This window comes from Phasianus colchicus, chromosome 9 (genome assembly GCF_987193195.1).
Source record: "Phasianus colchicus chromosome 9, bPhaCol1.hap1.1, whole genome shotgun sequence".
NCBI classification, from domain to species: domain Eukaryota; kingdom Metazoa; phylum Chordata; class Aves; order Galliformes; family Phasianidae; genus Phasianus; species Phasianus colchicus.
In genome coordinates, this window is record NC_143444.1 from 11,754,864 (window position 1) to 11,777,082 (window position 22,219).

The 22,219-nt window shown below is 37.3% G+C and overlaps 1 long non-coding RNA gene across 3 annotated transcripts in view; it reads right to left on the minus strand.

Moving 5' to 3' along the window:
• The window catches only part of LOC116230561 (uncharacterized), a 62,542-nt gene extending 44,516 nt beyond the window's left edge, over nucleotides 1–18,026 (minus strand). For all 3 annotated transcript variants that reach the window (XR_016469150.1, XR_016469149.1, XR_004167260.2), the window contains exon 1: nucleotides 17,684–18,026. This is a non-coding gene — a long non-coding RNA (uncharacterized LOC116230561). The remainder of the gene's footprint in view (nucleotides 1–17,683) is intronic.
• Nucleotides 18,027–22,219: the final 4,193 nt, after the last annotated feature.

Genomic DNA, 22,219 nt, shown 5'->3' on the forward strand with positions numbered 1-22,219 from the left:
GCTGTATGTCTATGATAAACCATATAGAGTTGCCTAGATTTCTTTATTGTTGTATTGCAGTGTCTGAAATATTCTCAATTTCCTTTGTTTTATACTAAAATGAATAAAAGGAAGGAAGCTTAATACATCTTCCCGCAGCGCAGCAGTCAGGGAATGAGCAGAAGGAGTTTCTCGTCTTACACCACTCTGAATCTGTAACAGGAGGATGGGTTGCCCACTGGCTTCCCCAGTAACTTGTTCTTTCCTTCCTTAAGCAGGAGGAAGGAAGGTTTATAAAAATGTTTCAATCAATACTAATAGGTTTTCTTTTGTAGATATTTCAGTGCAACTCTGATGTCTACATTGGAGTTGTTCTACATAGGATTAAAAGGCTCTTCCATAGAGGTAACAGAAAGAATGAAGAGAATTCTTTTCTTTGTTCTATGGTCTGATAAATTGCCTTTTTTTTTCTTTCATTTTAATGTCTTTGACACAATTTTATTTTTAAGGTTTTGAATTGGGGAACTAGAAAAACAAAGTAAAACTTAAATACAAGTAATAAGATGTGGTAAAGAATGAAACTCTAGCTCACAAAGGCTTCCGCTTATAATAATAATAAAGGCTGGAATTGTAATTAGCTTTTTTGGAATGTTTTTCACTCCAGCTGCACCAGACAATACTCTCACTTGTAGTTATACATACAGACATATCTACTTATTTTCCTTCACGTTGCAGCATGTGTACTTCCCTAATTGGCAGCTTGCCATGTATCTGGGGAAAACAAGATTGTATTAGCAAGAGGGAGAGACTAAGATTTCATGTCTGCTGTGCACAAATATCTTAGTCACATTAATGGAGAAGAGATTTAAATTAAATTTAATAATTTGTATCATAACGCACTTAGAACCCCCACATGGAGAGCCATGATTTCCAAATAATCAAAAGTCCAACTCAAAATTCAGGCTGCCCTTGCAAAACTTCATATTAAGACAAACTTCTAGAGTCAGTTAATGGTGGTTCTGTGTAGATAACTAGCAAGAGTAGACACATTTAATAAAGTCGCTTATTTTTATCTTAATGTTGGAACTGAAATCAAACTACACCGTAGATAGAAGCAAGATGAATGAATACAATGCACTTGAAAATAAACATTCCTTATTACATTCTAGAACAACAGCAACAAAAAGATTAACAGCCCACATATAGCACATATCAGAGAACAGCTAATGAAGTAATGAGTTCTATCAGGTATGTATCACTGGACGCATTGTTATTGATCACTTGGCACCAAGTTTATGTGGTTTAGGTAGGCTAGTGTGGTATAACTAATTTCACTGCAAGTACTTTGAATAAATTATGCCTCCTTTGGAAACTCTTGGTACATGTTGTATTTCTCTTGCAGCATGGTGGCTTGTTGTCGGAAGAACTAGGGAAGTGATTGTTGCCCTGTACTCAGCAATTGTGAGGTTGCACCTTGAGTATTGTGTTCAGTTTTGGGCCTCTTGCTGCAAGAAAGACATTAAGGCGTTGGAGTGTGTCCAAAGAAGGGCAATGAGGCTGGAATGCAGTGCTTATGAGGAGCATCAGAGGGAACTGGGAGTGATTAGTCTGGAGAGGGGAGGCTCAGAGGAACCTTATCACTCTTTACAACCTCCCTGAATGGAGGTTGTAGCAAGGTGGGCATCAGTCTCTTCTCCCAGGTGTGGTTAGAGACAGGATGAGAAGTAATGGCTACAAGTTGAACCAGGAGAGGCTTAGGTTGGATATTAGGAAAATTTATTCTCCAGAAGAGTGGTTCAGTATTTGAACAGGCTGCCCAAGGAGTTGGTGGAGTCACTGGTCTCTGGAGGTTTTCAAGAAACATGTAAATGTGGTGCTTAGTGATATGGTTTACTGGGCATGGTGCTAATGGGTTGATGGTTGGACTTCATCTTAGAGATCTTTTCCAATCTTAATTATTCTATGGTCTTAAGCAAAACCTATCATGAGTAAAACCAGCTGTAACTCTAGATTTTGTATGAGAAGTCAAAGATTTTGATGGCAAAAGGAGAAGTCATGTGCCAAATACATATATGGAAGCAATAAGGTCTGACTAGCTCTCTAAGTTGTAGTTGTTGTTTTGCTTTTTCTTTTTGTAGTTCTTTTTAAGCAAGCATTTTCCTGACATAAAATACTACAGAAATCTAAGGCTTTTTAAAAGTGATTTCAGACAGACTTGGTGTTACACTTAAATTCTGCTGTCTCTTTTTCTGTTTGGTGCATGAGGAGTGCTTGTGGAGATTCAGGTGCTACAGATGATTGACAGAATCGTAGAATCATTTGAGTTGGAAGGGACCCTTCAAGACCATTTAGTCCAACGACCCTGCAATGAACAGGGGCACCTACAGCTGAATCAGGCTGCTCAGAGTCCCGTCCAGCCTGATCTTGAATGTCTCCAGGGATGGGGTATCCACCACCTCTGGGGGCAATATGTTCCAGTGTGTCAACCATCCCTAGGGACGTTCCTAACATTTACTGTGTTAATAATTACAGACAGCAAAATACTATGTATTTTGGAGACTTTATACTTGCCAGTGTAAGGAATTGAAAGAGTAACAGTAATTGAATTGGACTCCCAGGATTTCCTGACATGTACTATCTGTGATAGCTTGCCTAAGTCTGTACTGAGTGGGTACTCAATCAGAACTACTTGAAAAGAGTTGAAAGAAATATTACAACATGAATCAAGCAGTTCTGTTTTAGTTCTGTAAAACCAAGATGGTTTCATCAATTAACATATTAATAAATTTATGATTCAATCATTAGTGATGATAGGAAGAAACTATATTAAGAACAGCAAAATTGTATCATGTTTATTCTTATCTTGCATTTTCTAGCTGATTTCTTGAATTAAGGAGTTTAGTAACCTCCCTGCTATATTCAGCTGTGGGAGAGGGAGGACACTTGAGTACTTGTAATCTACTGATGTAACAGTTGATGTGATCACCAGGAGTTTGAAGAAAACTTGGAACTGATACAGCTGAACTTCAACCCAACTTTGCTGTGAACTTATCCAGCATCCTCCTAAAAGACATTAATGTCCATAAAGAAAATTGGATATTTTTTTTTCCTCCTTTACCCCTTCAGTTTCCAAATACAGTGGTCTGGATAGGTTTAGCTAACAAAAAAAAAGCATGGGGTAAAAAATTTCCCAGGATCTCCTAAGCATCCTCACTATCCTCTTAAATACTTCTTATTTAGGTGTTTTAGGTATAAAAATCCTGCTATTACACGATCCATGTTGTATTTCTCATCCATTTTTATCTAACTCACTTCAGTCTGCGTGCTGGCTGGTAATTGTGGTGATACTAAAGAGAGGATACTTTTCAACACGGTTCACAAAATATTGGATGGTGTAACTTAATCTCCTTTATCATCCTCCACTGATTTCTCTTTGTCTTTTCTCATCAGCCAAATCTCTCTTCTTACACTGCTCTGATTCTGGTTTCACAGTTCTGAAGATGAGCCAGTCCCTCTTTCCAGTCCTTTTGCAGTGATTTCCAATGAGAAATCATCTATCTTATAATCTTACCTCCAAAAATAAAATACGAATTGTGATTCAGCTAAGTGATTTTAAAATGACATGACCACGCACACTGTGTAAGTTTTCAAGCACGTATGCCTTACTTCATTCTGCTGAAAAGACCTTTCTTTTTTCTCCAAAATGTCTGTATTTACTTCCTCATCTTCTTGCTCTATCATGTACAATCCATTCTCTTTCCCAACTGCTCAAATGAAGCAATCTAATTTTATTAGGCTGCCTGCAGGACAGTTAATAAATACTTAAGTACTTGCTTATATCTGAAGTTTCCATGAATCTCTCTCAGCCTGAATTTAGTTCTGTTAACTTTTCAAAGCAAGCTACTTACTGAATATGTGGTCTTAGTAAGGATCCTTTAATAAATACAGAAAATACCTGTTAGGACCAGGGTAGCCGGACCATGGGTAAATCATTCTTATGAAGAAATAAATAAAGTATTTGACTAAGAAATATAAATTGAAATTTAATTTCTTATTCAAGAGAAGAGAGGCTTGAGATGTTTCAGTGTTACTGAGACAGATTAATACTGGTATGTTGAAGAAAACTTTGTAAAGATATATATGTTTTTGATCTCTGTAGAAGGTAGACTAACCACCTGTGGAAGGCAAGAGTGCCCAACTTCCATTTAATTTGTTTCATAGCAAATTTTAAGATGTGATTTTAAGCAATATGGAAATAATTTGAGGAATAAGATAATTAGTATTCTCACAAAATTATATGCAAGTCTGTCAACATCACTCATTAATGCTGTGTTTAGGAATTGTATTCTTGATTTATCAAGATAAAATGGGTGAGAATGGGAATGATGCTATACAAGTGAGACATCTTTTCTTATTGATTTTAGAGTGGGATAATATTCATGACTTTTCTGAGGCTATGAGAAATATGTTTTCTGTACATTAGATGTTTTGATTTTCAACTAAAAAGTTGAGTTCTACGGTGCCACCATATTTTAAAGATTAAATCCACACGGTAGTATATGGAATACAATATCCATTGTTCATGCTTCTTGAATGACTTGGAATCATGTGTTAACATGATGAAACCAGATGGGATGTTCAAATACCAAACTCCATTCAGTACTAGCCAGATGTCTTTCCTGGAGAATGGGGGAGGGATTCTCCAAACAGTAATTTCATAAATGAATTAACCTTCAAATTTTGAGAAACTGATTCAAGAGAATAGTTAGTAATTTACTGTCTGCATTCAGGCAAACTTGATCAAATCTCATTTCAGCTTTTGGCTTCAGATGTGGACTTTATCATCTGACCCCAAATCTTTGTGGTTTTCTTTTCTAGCTTAAATTAATAAATAAGTGAAGGTAAAATTTACCTGACAACTAAACAGGCTGTAGTGCTTCAACTAGCGTTCATTCAGAAAGAAAAAAAAAAAATAGAAAGAGGGAGTAGAGAACAGGTAAGTAAAAAGCAAGATACAAAATATAGCACTACGTTTAAAAAAAAGTTAAACATTGCCAAATGATTAGTAGTCAATCAGAAAGGTTGTATCCATAAACAAGAGATACAGCTGTGAGTGTTGCCATGTTTGCAGAAAATGCATAGCTATCTTTTTTTCTTTCAAAAAACAAACCCAAAACAAAAACTCTTCAGTTACGCTACCTTTGAGCCTTACACAAATTTCACTACAGTGGGCTTGCAGCAGTGCAGAGACTGTAAATATGTTTTGACAGCTGGTACAATCTGAGAGCTTAACAAAATGGGAAACAATACAGATTTTAATTCAGAAATATTCTCATATAATAAGGAATGCCCAATATCTTCCAATGTAGAATGTTTTTTTTTTTTAAGTGAATCTCATTGCTTGTCATAAAATAAAGTATGAGTTTTCAAACAGAAAAATTGAAAAGTAGGTCTTCTCCCCCATGTTTCTCTTCCATGCTGTGTTACTCTCACTTATTTTACTTTTGTGCAGTAAGAGAAATGCCAGCCAAATGAAGTTTCTAAATATATAATACTGTATGATAAATCTTTGGCAAGAAGGGATATGCAGTTCTAGTCTTCTTTATACTCACCAGTTCTTTCTGTAGAAAGCTAAGAAAAGGAGCAAGAAGGCTTAGTGAGGTCTTGCAGCCAAAGGCCACAACCTCCTCTCCCATAAAAAAAAAATCTCAAATTTTCTTAACTGTTTGCTCACCCATCACAACACCCAAAGGACATGGTGAAACCAGAGGGTGTCCAGCAGGAAACGTGCTGTCTGTTCTGTGCAAATCCCAAAGAAGGGAAGAAAGGGGGAGGACGTAGGTACCACACAGTGCTTTACACAGCAGGGGACAAAAGAGGAAGACTAGGTCTTAACACTATCAACTTTAACTCAGTGAATTTCCTATGGTGAATTTGAAGGCCTTTAGTTTTTCATAATCTACTTATGCAAGGTGTCAGTCTCTTTCCATCTTCATGTGTGCTGGAAACATGTGATAGAGTCCTAACCCACAGAAACCTTAGGAGATTACCCTACATTGCTTTAACCTTCACTAAACTAGTTGCAACACAACGGACTTTGGGGGTACAGGTATGCTGCCATCTTGGAGAACCAACTCAAACAGTTACATAACTAAGAAATATTTTCATGAATGGGATGCACAGTTTCCCTTGACCTATTTCTTTCTTAAAATTCAGAATTCTTTGTCTTGTACAGAGTTAATTTGTTCTTCAGCAGAAACTTCTTGATCCCTCTAGCTTGGATCTGGAAACAAAATGCCAGTTGAATCTCACAGATTGAAGGTATCACTGTCCCATATTTTGAGTCACTGAAATTTCAGGAGTAAATGTTCTCTTTAGCATGATACTTTGTGTTTTGAGCAAACCTGACTGTCATTTGGCAAATGAGAAAACTATCAGAGATGGTTCAGATTGCAAGTTGGTGACTTTCTTGCTATTTCCACTGATAATGAAAATTCAGATTTGAAATCCTAATCTATCTTGTCTGAACTTAATAAAAATATTTGTCTATCTTTGAAAATACTCTATATGAACACCATTTTAGTTGCATATGTACTTGGAGGTAAAACAACAACAAATCCAAACAACTAAAACAAGCCTTCACAAAATCCTCACAAATCTCATCCTCTCCTCAGTAGCATTTCCTGTTTAGGTCAACTAGATCCAACTTACATACTGTGAGTCTACCCTTTGCAGGTGAATACTAAGAGGGGCGTTGGAGCTTGTGATCCTTGAGGTCCCGTCCAACCCAAGTCATTCTATGATTTTAATGAAATGGCAGGCCAGATTGATGAGGAGTAGCTCCTCATCAAGTGAATTTCACAAGGAGAATGTGGATTGTTTGTTTGTTTTTGTTTGATTGATTTTCTGGTTTTGCTCTGGAACACAGCCAAGCTCTGACCCAAGCTCACTTATATTCTCTTTTCTTTACTTTCATGTCTACTGTATATTAGGAAGTAGTTTATTGGAAGAAAATCCTCTCCACCCCCCCCACCACCCTCACTCCCCCCCCACTCTGTTACATAAGACTAAGGTATTATATAAAAATTACAGAAGGAAACACCTCATTTTTCATTACATCTCAGTTTCAACATGGAAAATAAATTTAAAGCAAATAGTGATTTGGGACTGCTTGTTTTAATTTCACTTCTTCATGTAAAATTAATACTGAAGGCATTAAGAAGTGATCATTAGTTGGAGGATGACTGAAATGTGTATTCACAGAATAAACAGGTTCAATGGTTAAATTCTTATATTTAGAATGGACTTTTTAAAGTGTGTATGAAGGCACTGATAGTTCAAAATGGCAAATGAATCTACAAGATTAGTGTCCTACTCCCATTATGGTATTTTTTTCTGCAGATTTACTATGGCGAGTAACAATTGCACCAAGTCAGTTTAGAATTTGCAGAGAATAAGCTTTATATGAGTCTTCTCTGAAAGACCTTATTTTAACATTCTAAATAGTAGATGGCATTAATTTCATAGAATAGTAGAATGGTCTAATTTAAAGGAGACCTTAAAGATCATCTAGTTCCAGCCCCCCTGCCATGGACGGGGTTGCCAATTTTATTTTTTCCTGTAGTTAAAATAGAAATGTTACTAATTTCGAAGTTTTATTAGATTTTATACTTGCTAGTAATTGTAAGATTAATCATTTTCAAACATACAAACTTCATCTCTAATTGCAGTCTTGGAAAAGATTCATAGCAGCCACATAAAGCAAGACAGTTGAAACCACTTTTTCCAGACAGTGAACTTCACAATTTAACTGTTAGTACCTGAATTCTATTTCCACTGATACAGAGTAACCTCAGATCTAAGTGATCTTGATGAGATAGTAGGAGAAACAAGTGTGAAAATCATTTCATTCTGTTTATTTCAAGACCAGCTCTTCAGTGCTGTTTCCTTCATAGAGACGATGTCTGTTTTCAGTCTACAGAAGTAGTTGAATTCTCAGCTGTGCAAAAAATACAATTATGACAAGTACACTTGACCTTCAATGAAATTAAGGAGAGTACCACCTGCACTAAATATGTGTCTTGTAAACAGTGTTAGAAGCAAAGAGATACAGTCTGGCTAGTAATCAAGTCCAGTTGCATAGTTTACTAGAATAATGACATTCCAGATTGCTTTAAAGTTTTGACTTCTAATTGTAGCCTTCTCTTAAACAAGGAGTGTTGATGAGTTGTTAGCATCTGCACTGTGAACAGGAGCAGTTTTTGTGCTGAGATAATGCTGTCCAGCTCGGGGAAGAGCCTGTCATGCAATAAACAATTTTCATTTCTTTTTCCTGGTTCTCTTGTTGTACAAGTGTTAGAATTGAAATCAGGGAACGTAAAAAACTGTTCTGGGACATTTTGCAGAATCCCAACATTAGAGCAGAATTAGGCTTGTGCCTAATCATAGAATAAATTAGTATGGTAAAATCATGACGTAGAGGCTATTTTTGTTTTGTTTGTTTTTTAAACCAAAAACATACAGAAAAATAAACAACCTAGTAAACTCCAAAGCCAATCCCCTTAAGACTATATAGCAAATGAAGATTGCCTAAATTAACTCACACTTGGAAGTCATAGGAAAATCAGGCTGCTCTTCATGTCTGGAATCCAAGCATAATGTTCTAGTACAGACCCCACACACACCTCTCAAGGAAGTCCCTTAAATGTAAACCCTCGTCAGACCACTTTTTGTGCAGTTATCACCTCAAGGTAATGCTGTACCAAGAATAGATGTCTAGCCCACATAAGCCATAACTACAGTTCTGATGAAGTAAGACTACTTGCTGCCATTCAACTCTTTCAAGTCAATTGTTTCCTTCTTTACTTTTCCTCCATCTTGATGAACATTTTGCAGCATAGCTCAGAGAAGAAAGAATGCAGAGTAAGTTGGTTATTTAAAACTTTAAATGTCTAAATCATAATATCACATTTTTTCATAGACATAGTTAGCTGGTATAGATCACAAAATGCAGGAATTGTGTTTCCAGTAAACTTTATGCTGTAGTTACATGGAGTACATTTTAATTAAGTGGTATCATAAGATGAAGAAGCTAGGGATCTTAAAGTCAAAGTCCACATTTCAAGTGTGCAAAAAAACCTCTAACGGTCTTGAAGGTGATAGTATCTGGCTTGTGCTTTCTGCAGCAAAGGCCAATTACAAGTGCTCAGAAATCTTAGCAACCATCTACTAAATATACAGTGTAGGTGAATAACACACATGGATGTGCTTTTACATTATATGTATCACTGACAACTGCAGAATATACAGCATCTTCTATTTAATGTACATGTTTTTGTAAATCAAAGTGTAAAATTATACAGACTTCATGTAATTTAGCTTTTTATCATTAGACTCTAAGAGTTGAGATTTTTCTTTAAAATTTCTGTTCAGACATAATGGATATTTACAGATAGACATTAATCTTTTTTTTTTTTTTTTTCTTTTTTTTTTTGTACAAGAAATCTGTATATCTTGGAGGAAAATCATCAGAAGTACCTTGTCTGTTTAGTGGCAGTGGGTTCTGGTTGTCTCTCCTATTTCCATAGCAAAGAGAATTAATTTGAGAGATCAATAGAGTTGCTAGCATACATTGCTTACTCCTATTCTATAATTCACAGTTCTGGGGAACATGCAACAAAGCTTTATCTTAATCTTGTATCTTGTTAAATAGAATTATGGAAATGGTATACCCTTTCAAACAAGCTTTTGTTTTTATTAATTTAGCACAGTAGTAACTAATAGCAGAAAATGCATAAAATCACTGTGTGTACTTGGGATTAAAAAAAAAAAAAAAAAAAAAAGCTAAGCCTTGATATTGCATATGTGTAATGAATGGTGTAGCGTAAAATACTGCACTTTGCAGCATGTGAAACCTGCACAAACTTTCCAATAATGCTAAAGCACTTGCAAAAATGTTGCACCTGGAGCAGGGAGGAGTGAAGAGGGCAAAGGTCAGCATTAGGCATTAAGACACTGACTAAACAGACTTTACACTCGGTGAAAAGTCCAGACAACCCCTGCAGTGTCATCTTACAACTCTGGTTCTCTTCTTTTCAGGACATAGTAATCCATAAATACACTCAAGTCACCAGCAGCTTAGTTCTTTCCCCCAGCCCCCTCCCCCTTTTTAACTCTCATTTTTAATTCTTACATACAGATCTAAAATTTTAACTCTTTCTTTGTCTTTCAATAAACCTTGCGAACTGCCCTTCTTCTTCACTGTTGTGATTTGCTAGATTTCTCATCTTTTAAAATCATGTTTTGCAAATTATCTTCTTTTAAAATTGGTTACAAATGAACTAAAAATTATCTTTGATAACAGAAGCACAAACTCAATATTGGCATAAGACATTCTCTGATTTTTTTAAGGCAGTTCTCAAGCTGCAAACAACTTAAATTTGTCCTTTTTCTGTATCTTCTGAAGCAGAGCCTTTACGTAAAACACGTAGTATAATACTTGTTTTTGCAACTTCCTCTGACCTTAGTTATTTGGATAGACGAAAATAGTGTCAATTGAGATGTTGTAAGAAAATAATCATGTTGCTTGCTATTGTTGCTTTTTTAATCCAACAAAACAGTCCTTACAAAATATTTCTTAAAACTGGAAGAAACATAGAGGTAAAACACAAAGAAGTGCTTGTACTTTTATCATACAATAAAGTCTTTCAGTTTTGCATCTATTACGCTTACTAGCTGGAATCACGAGACCAAACTGATTTTAATCATTTTGTCCAATCCCATTATCCACATCCCAAGGCTTAAGGGACTGGATAGACTGCTAATATAGTCGGGAGCCTGGACAGTACAAACAGGATGGTGAAACAGCCCATCAATTGCACATAGCCACGCACGTTTTACTGACTTCCCCCCACTATGCACTGTGCCAGGCTGCACTTCCACGCAGGATATTTCCTTCTCGCCCAGTCCTCCCGCCCTCTCTGCAAACCACCCTGCAGACATGCCATGCTGCCATTTTGTTGAGTTCTTGCAGCTCTTGAACAGCAGTGACAAAAGACAGTTGAAAGTCTATTTCTTTCATACTCTGTATGAAAATGAATACAAACATTCGGCAGAAAATGATGTTTGCATGGAGATCCATATTTGCTCGTGGAGAAAAGATTTTTCAATTCCATGTGTGTTATGCTGTAATCCTAGATAATCACAAAATGGTGGCTGGAGAAAATCTGTGGAAGCTCATGACCAACTTCAGGCTCACTAATTTCTGCCCCTGTGCAGTGACTTTAGAATTACTGCCCAAGGGTTTATAAAGCTGTCTGTTTAGTGCTGGCATTAGATTGTCAGTATAAATAGAAAGCTGAAATTGGGAAAATGATTTAACTACAACCAGCCAAGGGTGTTTATTTTTCACTGCAAATGCAAATGGTTCTTTAGAAATTAAAGGCATATTTTAACAGCATGTGTAAAGCACAGGTTGAACTTTGAGCATTGAAGTGGTTCACTAGATCTCTTTCTTACTTTAATAGTGAGAATATGCTTAATGCCATTGCGTGATCAGGGCTTTGGTGTGTACGTACTGGCTGAAAATATTTGGGCCTCAGGTTTGGTACTGACCCACATGTGGTGCAGTGATTTGACCTGTATCATGGAACTGTTTGTTAAACAAGCCATTATTCTGCAGGAGTCAGCATTTTAGATTTAGGCCTTGTATGGTAGTGCTTTACAGCAAGCATAGAGCATCACTGCAGATGGATTAGTAAAGTCTGTTTATCCTATATTCTGATCTTTGTTGGCTACTGAAAAACTAAAATTCTATTTTTAAGGATGTGAAAACTATGCTTGAACTTTGTGAACCTCTTTAGACACACCTTAATCTAAAGTTACAGAAGACAGCAAAAATGACTTCATTTAACACACGTGTAAATGCATGCATGCAGAAAAAAAGAAAGAGAAAAAAGACTATTGTTCTGTCTAGAGTTTTATATGCTTTCCGAGCATCTGAGGTTGTCTTTGGGACCCTTTGCTGTGATAACTCAATACCAGCCTCACAACAATAATCACATATTCAAAATTTGAGTTCTAGTAATATGACGTAGATGAGAAACAAGACAGTAGTTACATGATTTGCCCAAGGCTACAAAGTGTATTGCTGGAGAGCTGAAACCAGACCTTTTACCACATCTGCCTGGCCAATCCCAAAGTCTGTGCTTTGTTTTATGTTCTCAGGCGTGTTTCTTCACGCACATGTTATTTGAACTGCATGCCTGATGTACACTAAGGGCCATATTGCCCACCACTTTCTAATTTATTTTATTTTATTTTATTTTATTTTATTTTATTTTATTTTATTTTATTTTATTTTATTTTATTTTATTTTATTTTTGCTACTTTACATTTGGAAACGGTTAGAACTTTAATAAAACACAATTTCACTAAAGAACATGAGGATACCTTACCTAAATTATTTTGCAAAACTGTTTGGTAGTTTTTTGGTTCAAGCTTACAGTTATAATTTAAAACCATCAACTTCTCAAGAATAATATCAAACTATACTGCAGATAGTTGAGTGACTTTATCTAAGTTACATAGTAATAATAAAACTGTTTCCAAATTTTATGCTTGTGAGGATAAAGAAAACTTTGTTCTGTGCTGCTTTCAACTGATACTCTTTCTTTCCTTCTAAAATATTCTTTCTACCCACTTACGTTATCTGTGGATTACGTAAATGTATATGTAGGATTTCATGCATCTTTAGCATACTCTTCTACTTATTAAAACTCAATGATTATGGCTATATTAGTCTCCAGATGATATCTCATTAAATCCCAATTAAACAGCAGGTAAGACTGTTGTGATGCAATCTGTGTGCATTGATAATGCTCATGCGTGATATGTACACTATTTATAGTCTGTACTTTGCATGTAGCTCTCAGACACAAGTGAGACCATTATCTACAACTCACTTCTTGTGGGTGAGGTGTGTGTACAAAATCCACATAGGCAAATTAAGAGCAATTGAAGATTTCAAATATTTTAAAGGTGACACTTTGGATAGTGAAAAATATATTTTTTATATTTTTAATGTGTTTTCTTTTTTATTTAATTACCATCTCCTTTACTTTTTCTCACCTTGTTAGAAAGGGGAAAGCAGCTCATCATGCCTTAATTCACCCACACCTTTCCTTTTTTATTTACTCTTTGCTTGAGGGCTTTTTTTTCTCTTGAATATTTCAGAATGAAATGATGCTGAGTACCTGTTTGTCTGGTGTGTGATAGGCATTCCTTGTTGCACACATTCATAAGAGAAGAATTCATAACGATTTTTGCCTGAATGCAACTAGATTTGCTGCTGTACAAATAATATAAATTAAATATTCTTAATTATTTTAGCTCATGCTAGAAAAGGTTCAAGACAAAGGGGAGATTGATGCAGTATGCCTTACAATGGCTCTACTGATTTCTCTACTGGCCCTTCCTCTGCACATGGTCAATTAGAATTGAAAATCCTGTGCTGATTTCATTCGCTGGAATTTTTAAGCAGGTCAGGAAGAAAGATGTTATTGAAAGGAAAAGTCTCATCTAAATAAGAAAAGAACACGTGGCCATCTGGTCTAACTGTACCATGCTGAAAGTCATTTTGGCTCAGCCATAGTTTGATCTTTACAACAGTTTGCCAAAATATCAAACAGAAATCTGTTTACATTAAACCACTCTGTGTTTTTTATCTATAAAAATGCAGTGTGCAGTCCTCTTCCTATCTGTAATGCATGAGCTCGTTTACGCCATTAAGTTGCTCAGACTGACAGTGTTTCTGGTAGACTCTCAAGTTACTTCTGCTACGTAAAGGTGTAAGCAAAACAGGCAATCTTTTGAAAGTTTTAGAAGCAATCCTGAGTACTTTATTGTTATGATTAAAACTTGCACTTCTGCTAGAACAAGAAAAGGTTCTGACAAGCAGATGCAACAGGGGAAGCAGGAGGGGAATAGAGGGGTTGGGAGGACTTGAATAGAAATGAGAACTTGAAGTTTCTGTGAGTAGCACCATGGAGTTTGCACAACCACTTGCAGGCCATAGACTAAGGTATGAGCTGTAATAAACATCAAACTTTTAAGGAATGGAGTCATAAATATGCATGAGCTTCCTCAATTGCTTTGTTTTCAGCATCAACAGCAATTTAAAAGTTTAAAGAAATCAGCAAAAAATAGAGGTCAGAATTTTCATATAAAAAAAAAAATAAATTAACTCTTTGTGTAAAAAGCTAAATCACATCTCTCCAAATCTCTGGTACTTGGGCAACAGCAGCTGGAGGCTAATGCCATATTTGACAAAAGTAGGTAAAAGTAACCAATCCTACTTAGTTAGCAAGAGTTCTTGAACACCAAACATTGACAAAAAGAAAACAAAACAAACAAACAAAAAAAAACCCCAACAACAACAGGAGGCCTTATTGGGAGAAGAATAATGCACTAAATATGGATTTGAGGGGCCTGCATTCATACGCTCAGGTTTAATGCTCAACTTTTATGTGATTAGCCATTAGTTTTGCATTGACATACAGTACAAACATTGACAGTTGAAATATTCATTTGAATACAAAGTAGTATATAAATCTTCTGAAATTTCTAGGAATTGATTTGTGTTGGATTTCAGCCTTTAGGAAATAGATAAAAATATGATTGCTTATTGTCATTACTTAAGAAAATAAGTCAGCACTTCAAAATGTAGCTGCAGTCATTATTCTGAAATTCATTTGTAAAACATGACAAATTTTCTTTTTTAAATATAACATTCCAGAAAGAATAGAGAAAAAAAAAAGTAGAAAGGAAAGTAGCATATTAATACTACTGAACTCAGGTATACTGACATGCATTTTATAAGCATGTACTTACATAACCATTGTGTTGAATCAGCTAGTGATATTACATACAAGGTATGTAAAATGTTCCATCAAATAAGTGTTTAATTCCTTGTTGTAAAAAATACAGCAATGCAAATGTGACTGTAGCTCTCAATTCATTTTCTTTCTTTCTTTGAAATCTCCTTTCTGGAATCTTTACCTTGCCTGTAGAATAGTGTTTTCTCTAGATGCAGCCTTTTGTTTGTACATCTCTGCTGCTGATAAGTTTTTGTAAAGATTAAATATCTGGGCTATCAATATTGGGTCCCTTTGTTATTTGTGTCTATTAGCAGCATTAAAGAAAATACCTAAAAAACCCGAGTCTTATCCTTCTAGCAAGATACTTGTTAGGGTGGCTAAACTATAGTTTAAGACTTTCCAGGGAGTAAATTAGAAGCACACATGTATAAAGACATATCTTCAGTTTTGTTCACACAAAGTCCATACTGAAATTTGTACCATACCATAATTTGTACCAGAAGGCGACACAAATCCAAAGAACTTGGAGAAAATAGGTCCACACAGCATATATTTAAAAATGAAAAGGCAAAAACTGCTCTCAGTCTGCCTTGTCCCTGGGTGTCTGCTAACCCCACCCATAGCCACACCAGACAGAGGGCGACTATTTTGGGAGCACTGCGTGCCCAAGCCCAGCTCTTACGTGGTGGCCCTGGGCCAGCCAGCAGTAGAAGGGCTGCGGTGGGGCCAGGCTGACTGCGGGAATGACCAGAGCAGCCCCAGCCATGCTCCCTCCCTCCATCTGCAGACAAGCCTGCCCGTAAAGCCTCTGACTGCTGCTGGGTAGAAAACTGCCACAAAATGGTCTTGGAGATTCTGCTAATCTCTCTGAAAGCAAATGCTGAAGTGTTTCAGTATGACCGCCTTTCAGATATAGAGCTCTACACTGTTTTCCTTTATCCAGGGTATTGTATACATACAGAATATCTTAATGTGATAGACAAGAGCTGCACATAATTGTGCAACTAATGCATAAACTTAGCATAAAGCACTGCGGTGACTGTAAAGCTGGAGTAGAAACCACCATAAAATCAGAAATGGTGGGGGCTGTAGCTATGCAGAGTGAAGTGTGCGCACATAAGCACGTGTTTTGTACAATAGCATGTGTATGTATTTATGGAGTTACTTCTTTTATTTAAGAATTACAGTGAAGTCAAAACTGAACGAGGTTAACGTAGGGAGAAAAGAGCTGTGTTTGCCTCAAATCTCCCTGCGGCCCGTCTCAGACTCCTCCTGACGTGCACATAGCAGAGCAGCAGGCTCGCCGTGCGTTGCGTGCAGGCTCCTTGATTGTAGAGGGGAAAAAAACCTGGCTGGGCTCCAGCGAGGCAGCGCAGCTCTGTTGATCATTATGTCTAGCCTTCAGGTGTCTGCGCGGTGGGCGGCGGTGGGGGAGGGGAGATAGGAGGGCAGACAAAGAATAATATGGTGTATTTTAAAAAAAAAAATCGTATGTTAAAAATTCACCTCAAGATCCTCTATTTTTTTTTGAAAAACGCTTCTTTTAACGTTCCTTTCCCCACAGTGGGAGCAAGCAAACATCTGTCCGGGAAGATTTATTTAAGCCATAATTAGTAGCGTCTGGAGTCTTTCAACAATTTCTCCTTATTGCACTTAAATTTTTTTAAAAAGAAGTCTGCTCCTCTTTCACTTAGTAACTGTTTTCACTACATGTTTTACTGGAGATCCAGCCCAGCCAGGACCGAGTCAGATTTCTATTGTCTTTGCTTTTTCCCCTCTGAATGTAGTTCTCAGGATCTAACTTTTGCAGGGAGCTGGGGGGAGCAGGCAGGGGAAAGATCGTATTAAAGATCTCATGAATGTTTGGAAAGAAATACAAATCAGTGCTTCTTGTTCTGCAGTTATCGTTTGGGTTTGATTTCTTTCCCAGAGAAGGAAAAAGCTCTGCTTTGTCTGTTGCTTCTGTTTGAGAAGTCTCATAAATCTTGCCCAGAAAGCAACTTGGGCTTAAGGAGATCTGGGAAGCGATTGCAGTGCCTCTTACTAGGAATATTCTCTTCTTTCTGCCCCCTTCGGCCCCAGTGCCCCCTCCACCCACCCTCCCAATGCTGTGCTGTGCGGAGCCCCACTCCCTTCCCTGCCTGCCAGGAACCCGCACGACTGCCAGTTGCAATGGAGAGGCAGTTAAAGTTGCTTATCAAAAAGCCTCTCCTCAGGCTGAGCGAGTCCAGATATTGCACGGCAGTGTTTTCTCAGTACAGCCATAATCCGCCCTGCTCTTCCCCCAGCCGCCCGCTCTCCCCCTCCCCCCGTGGAAGGGGTGGGATGGGAACCTTGCTCGACTTCATTGTTCCAAATGTAAGAGCTATTTGCCCCAAAGTGTCTTTGCTGTCTTTCATAGCTAATTATAATAACTGTCAGATGAATGCAAAGTCTGGGTTGCCCTTGCTGGCGGAGTTAAAGTTTGCTTTTATTTTTTCCCCTTGGGGACAGATCAGGCATGATTAGACACAGAGTACAAATAAAAGTGAACAACGTACGTGTGTAGGGCTTTTTGTCTTTGTTTTTCTTTATGAACAAAGCAGCATGCTGACTATGTCAGGAAGCAGTGTGGCATGCAGCATGCATGCAGGCACTACCCTGGAGAACTCTTTCTTTTTTTCTTTTATTGAAGCATGCAAGAAATATTTCTGAATTTGAATAACAGTTTTCATATTTGTTCATCTCATTCAAAAAAGTAACCCTCCATTTGGTGCACACAGCATTTTGACAGTTTTAAGGGATTTGCTTTTCAGGCTGAAAATAAAAAGAAATAGCCCCGTACTCACAGTTTTGTTGTGCTGTGCAGGTCGCTGTTTCCTTCCACAGACACCAGGAGAGTAGGAGGATGTCAAGGGTGCAGAATTCCAGTTTAATTCAGGAGAAATGTGCAAATGTGTTTCTTGAAGTCGCCTGGAAGTCAGCCACTTGTGCTCAGACATCCCATTGCTGCTCTGCATGCTATACTATCTGCAGTTCTGAATTGAACTAAATACTGCCCATGTGAAAGACAGGGGAAACACAGTCATGTGGGACACACAAATCCACTCCATTGGCTCTGAAGGCACAACTTCAGCGTTCTTGCATTTCCACCATTGGTTAACAGTTCAAGCTGAAAGAGTCTAGGTCCTCCTAGTGAGTCCGTTTTCCCTTTATGTGTGGAAGAATGACTGTAGGATTTTACAGTGACAGGATTAGTTAAGAAAGGGACTGAAGTCATCCCTTTGACTGAAGCTGGTGGGTGGGGATTGGAAGCTGTGCTTTTCTCAAGTCGACATTTTTCCTTTTTCTGCCCGTCTTCGGTATATCAGGAAATGCTTGTAGTTAACTTGGGCAGTGCAGGGAAACATGAAGTGACTTTCTCCAGGTTAGGTTCAGGAATAGAGACTTTAGAGTGAAACAGACTGTGCAATAATTTTATGGGAATTACTCTGGCTGGCTAAAAGGTAGTTATTTTCTCTTTTCTAGGTTTTTAAGCATGGAAAGGACTGTTTTAGAATCATCTAACTTGAGCATTTGCATCCCACAAGCTGGACAATTAAATCCAGCAATCCCAAGACCTATACTAGTAATTTGTGTGGCAATGGAAACTATTTTTTTAAGTTATTTAATCTCTTGGGAATATTACAATATAGTAATGCCTTAGTTATCATGATATAATCAAAGTATTCAGTACAAAGCAACAGAATTCGATAAATATCTGTAATTGCTGATATTATGACATTTTGAGAATAACAAAACTATTAATATTAAATAAGAGGGCAGAAAATTGAGTATTCCTTATTTTGGTGTACTGTCATGTGCCTGATTTAGTTATGCCAGCGTGAGCAGTAATTTGAAACGGTACTCAGTCATGTGTGACATACTTCTCCAATTAACCCTTATTAAAAAGACCTTTCTCAAATCCCACATGCATATTTCCCAGAGCCACAGAAAGCAGAGGTATGACAGATCTGTCAGGCTCAGTGTCCATTCTCTCTTAGCAGGTTTGTTTCTAGGGCTTTGACCAGTGCTGCTTAAATACCCTAAATGTGTGGCTCCTGTTGAGGGACTGCTGAACTTAGGGCGCTAATGTAGCAGCCCAAGGGTTTAACTAGGCTTGGAAATTTTCCAGAATAACTGTTCTATGGTAGTTAATTCATTATATGCCTCAGGAGTACACGGGGCCAAGCACCGACAAGCTACATCGTGGGTACTCATGCTGTGTACGCGCTCTTATTCAGCAGCTTACGCCTAGCTTTTGGTGCCAGGAGATCTTTTTGTTTCTACCAGACTGGCCTGTTCAGACCACCTTAAGACAATGCGTCTTTCTCTTTGGAGTTGACTCTCTTAAGCTATTTTTAGACTTTTATCATCACCTTGCTGACCAGCCTTGTCATCACTTTGTTGAACACCGTCTTCCAGGTGTAGCTGCAAAGGATATGGGAATGTTCCTCTGCAGCCTGCACCTGGTATTGCTGCAGAAAATCGATATGAGCTTGCTCGATACCTAAGCACAAAAAAATACGTATTAAAAAAATCTACTCACACACCTGACAAGAAGGACTTCAGAAAAAATGCTACATGTAGAACACTGCATGTTTTACTGCCAGCTAAGTAGGCCTATTGGAAAGCTTTCTATGCTTGTAAGTGCTAAGAAAATGCAGAGCATTTATTCTTCTTTAGCAGGCTTGCTTTAAAAAATGCTTAGTAATAACACATAAAAGATGGGATTAATATTTTCTTTAATTGTTGGGTTTGGGATTTGTTAATCTTCATGAAGAAAGGCAATTGTCTGGTTTGGATAAAACAAAGCTATAGCAGTAGCATCAAAACTTTCTCTCCTCCCTCCAAAAATGTTTTTGACTCCATTGGGCTTTCACATCTGGACTCCAGAACAGTGATGGGAGAGAACTGAAAACCCTGGGAGACATTTTCTTTTTTTCACAGTGCTGGTGGTCTTCATAATTTGGTTACTTTTTTGGTTGTCATTTAATTCAATTAAAGTGGGAAGAAATAGTAACAAAATAAACCTTATTCCAGAGTGCAGTTAAATCTTTGTTTTTAAGATCAGTGCACGGTCTTGTGTTAAATACATCTTTTTCATTAATGTTCATTCCTGATTTTAAATGTTGGAAAGCTATTTAGAGAGAGCGAATAAACGTATGAATTCATTTAATACTGTTTAGCTGTTTTCTCAAACAAATCATGGGTGAATTTTGGGGAAATACAGGGAATCAGAAGCAATGATTGCTTACCTGTACTTCTAAAGTCATGAGACAAAGCCTTAGGTGATGCAAGTGGATGTGTTTGTGTATTAAACCTTAGCATCAATATTGTCTTCAGAGAGAGAAATGCCTCTGAATATTCAGTGGAGATTTTGTTCCCCGTATCATCTCCATGGAAAAGTAATCAGAACTAAGACTAAAGCTACATCAGTTTAATTCTCCTTGATTAACAAACTGCTGCTTCCTCCATTATTGGATACTGGAAAGGATTTCATAACTATAGGAGTCAAAGGATGAAAGTGTGATAAAATTATCACAATATGGTCAAGAACATTGATTTGTAAATACTCTTATTATTACAGTGATGCTTATGTGAGACATGATGTTGCTATATAACAGAGCTGTCATTCTGGAGACCATGCTGTCGCTGTTATGTGGTCCTCTGTGATTCCATCCATTGACAGAATGGACTTGATACTTAATTAAACTTGTGTTAAAATTCCATTGAATCAGTAAGATGTAAGCATAGGCTTAACTCCTGCCTAATAGAGGTCTTGTTCCTAAGAATTTTCACAGTTCCCTGCATGGGAACATTAGGAAAGAAAAGGCTGAAGTAAGTAAGAAATGGTCTTCACTAAAAGATCTCTTTTTGATTCACTGGAATTATTAGAGAGCATATGGTGTGAGGGGAGAAAATAGAATGGCCTTGATCCTCTCGTGTGGGGTGCATTCCCAAACTTCACAAAACAGCTCGTGATTTTTACTGTGTAAATCTGAGCACAGTGACCGTTAGTGGGAGGAAACAATTTGCCCCTCAGCTGCTTTATCATGATGTGTGCCACATTTAGGCAAAAATCAAAACATCAGATAAATTTCTTTCAGAAATACTTTGAATAAAGGCACTTAGGCAGTGTGCTTGTTGATGTACTGTATTATATAAATAGATACTTCAAAAAACGTTAACTCTTTCCTCAGAAAATCAGATGCAATACCATCACATGAATAATGTAGACTACATGTTGCCCAGTGTTTATGAGCCTCTTTATTTTTCTTCCTGTGGAAAATGACTACTCTTTATTGTATAGACTGTATATTTGCTTGCAACTTTGGCAGAGAATACTTGCTGTTCTGTACACCTTTGCTTTTTATAATTCAGCAGTAGGTGGTATCTGCTAAAGTTTAAATCTTGTATTAGTCACTGCTAGTAAAATCCCTCACTGTGATGACTGTTGGTAATGCATGAGAAAAGAATAAATCAGTTGGGGGGAAAAAAAAAAGAGAGACATTGGGAAGCTGGAAGAAGATAGAGAAGAAGCAAAATTTCTGGTAGTGGCAAGTGGATAAGATACCAAAAGGTCATTTCACAGGGAGAAATTTCCAGAGCCTGGAAACTGAACACAACTTGTAGTGTGTGCATATATTCCAGAAATGGTTTTATAGACTAGTTAAGAGCAGCCTTAAGGTAGCATGAGGAGTGGTTCCAGTGCAGATGATATAGGAGAGCTCTGAAGGAATGTTTGCTCTTTTCTCCTGCACCAAGAAAGGCGAAACTTTCTTAAAATGCTATCTGAGGTAGTCATCTGTGCTGTATGTGAACCAGCTGGTCAGGCTGCAGTATCTCCTGCCTACAAAAAGAAAAAGAAACAGTAAAGCTGTTGGTATCATAACTTTAGGGGGGGGGAGGATGGCGGGTTGTTGTCCTATTGTTTTGTTTCACTGATGAACCACTGATGGATGGAAGGAATGATTTCTTTCTCATTCCGTTCTCTCCCCTTGGTATTTATGTAGATGCTATGTGGATAAAAAACACAAGAGATACTGGGAAGATTTTCAGCAAACAGAGTGGGAGTCAGTATCCCACTACTTCTGAAAGTCAGAGGAATGTATCCCTGTTTCCTTTGTAGGCTTATAAACAATCCTCAAATTGAGTATGTTCTTGACCCATATGAAATATGAAATACTTCAAGCTTTTAGATATTTCGTGTTTACAAATCTGATTTTGGTTACAGGACTTTTGATCAGGAATTCAGATCTCATCAACATTTGATTCAGATGACCTGAGGGTGTTAGAAAAAATCCTGAATTTTCAGCTAATCTATTCTAAAATTTTTAGAAGAT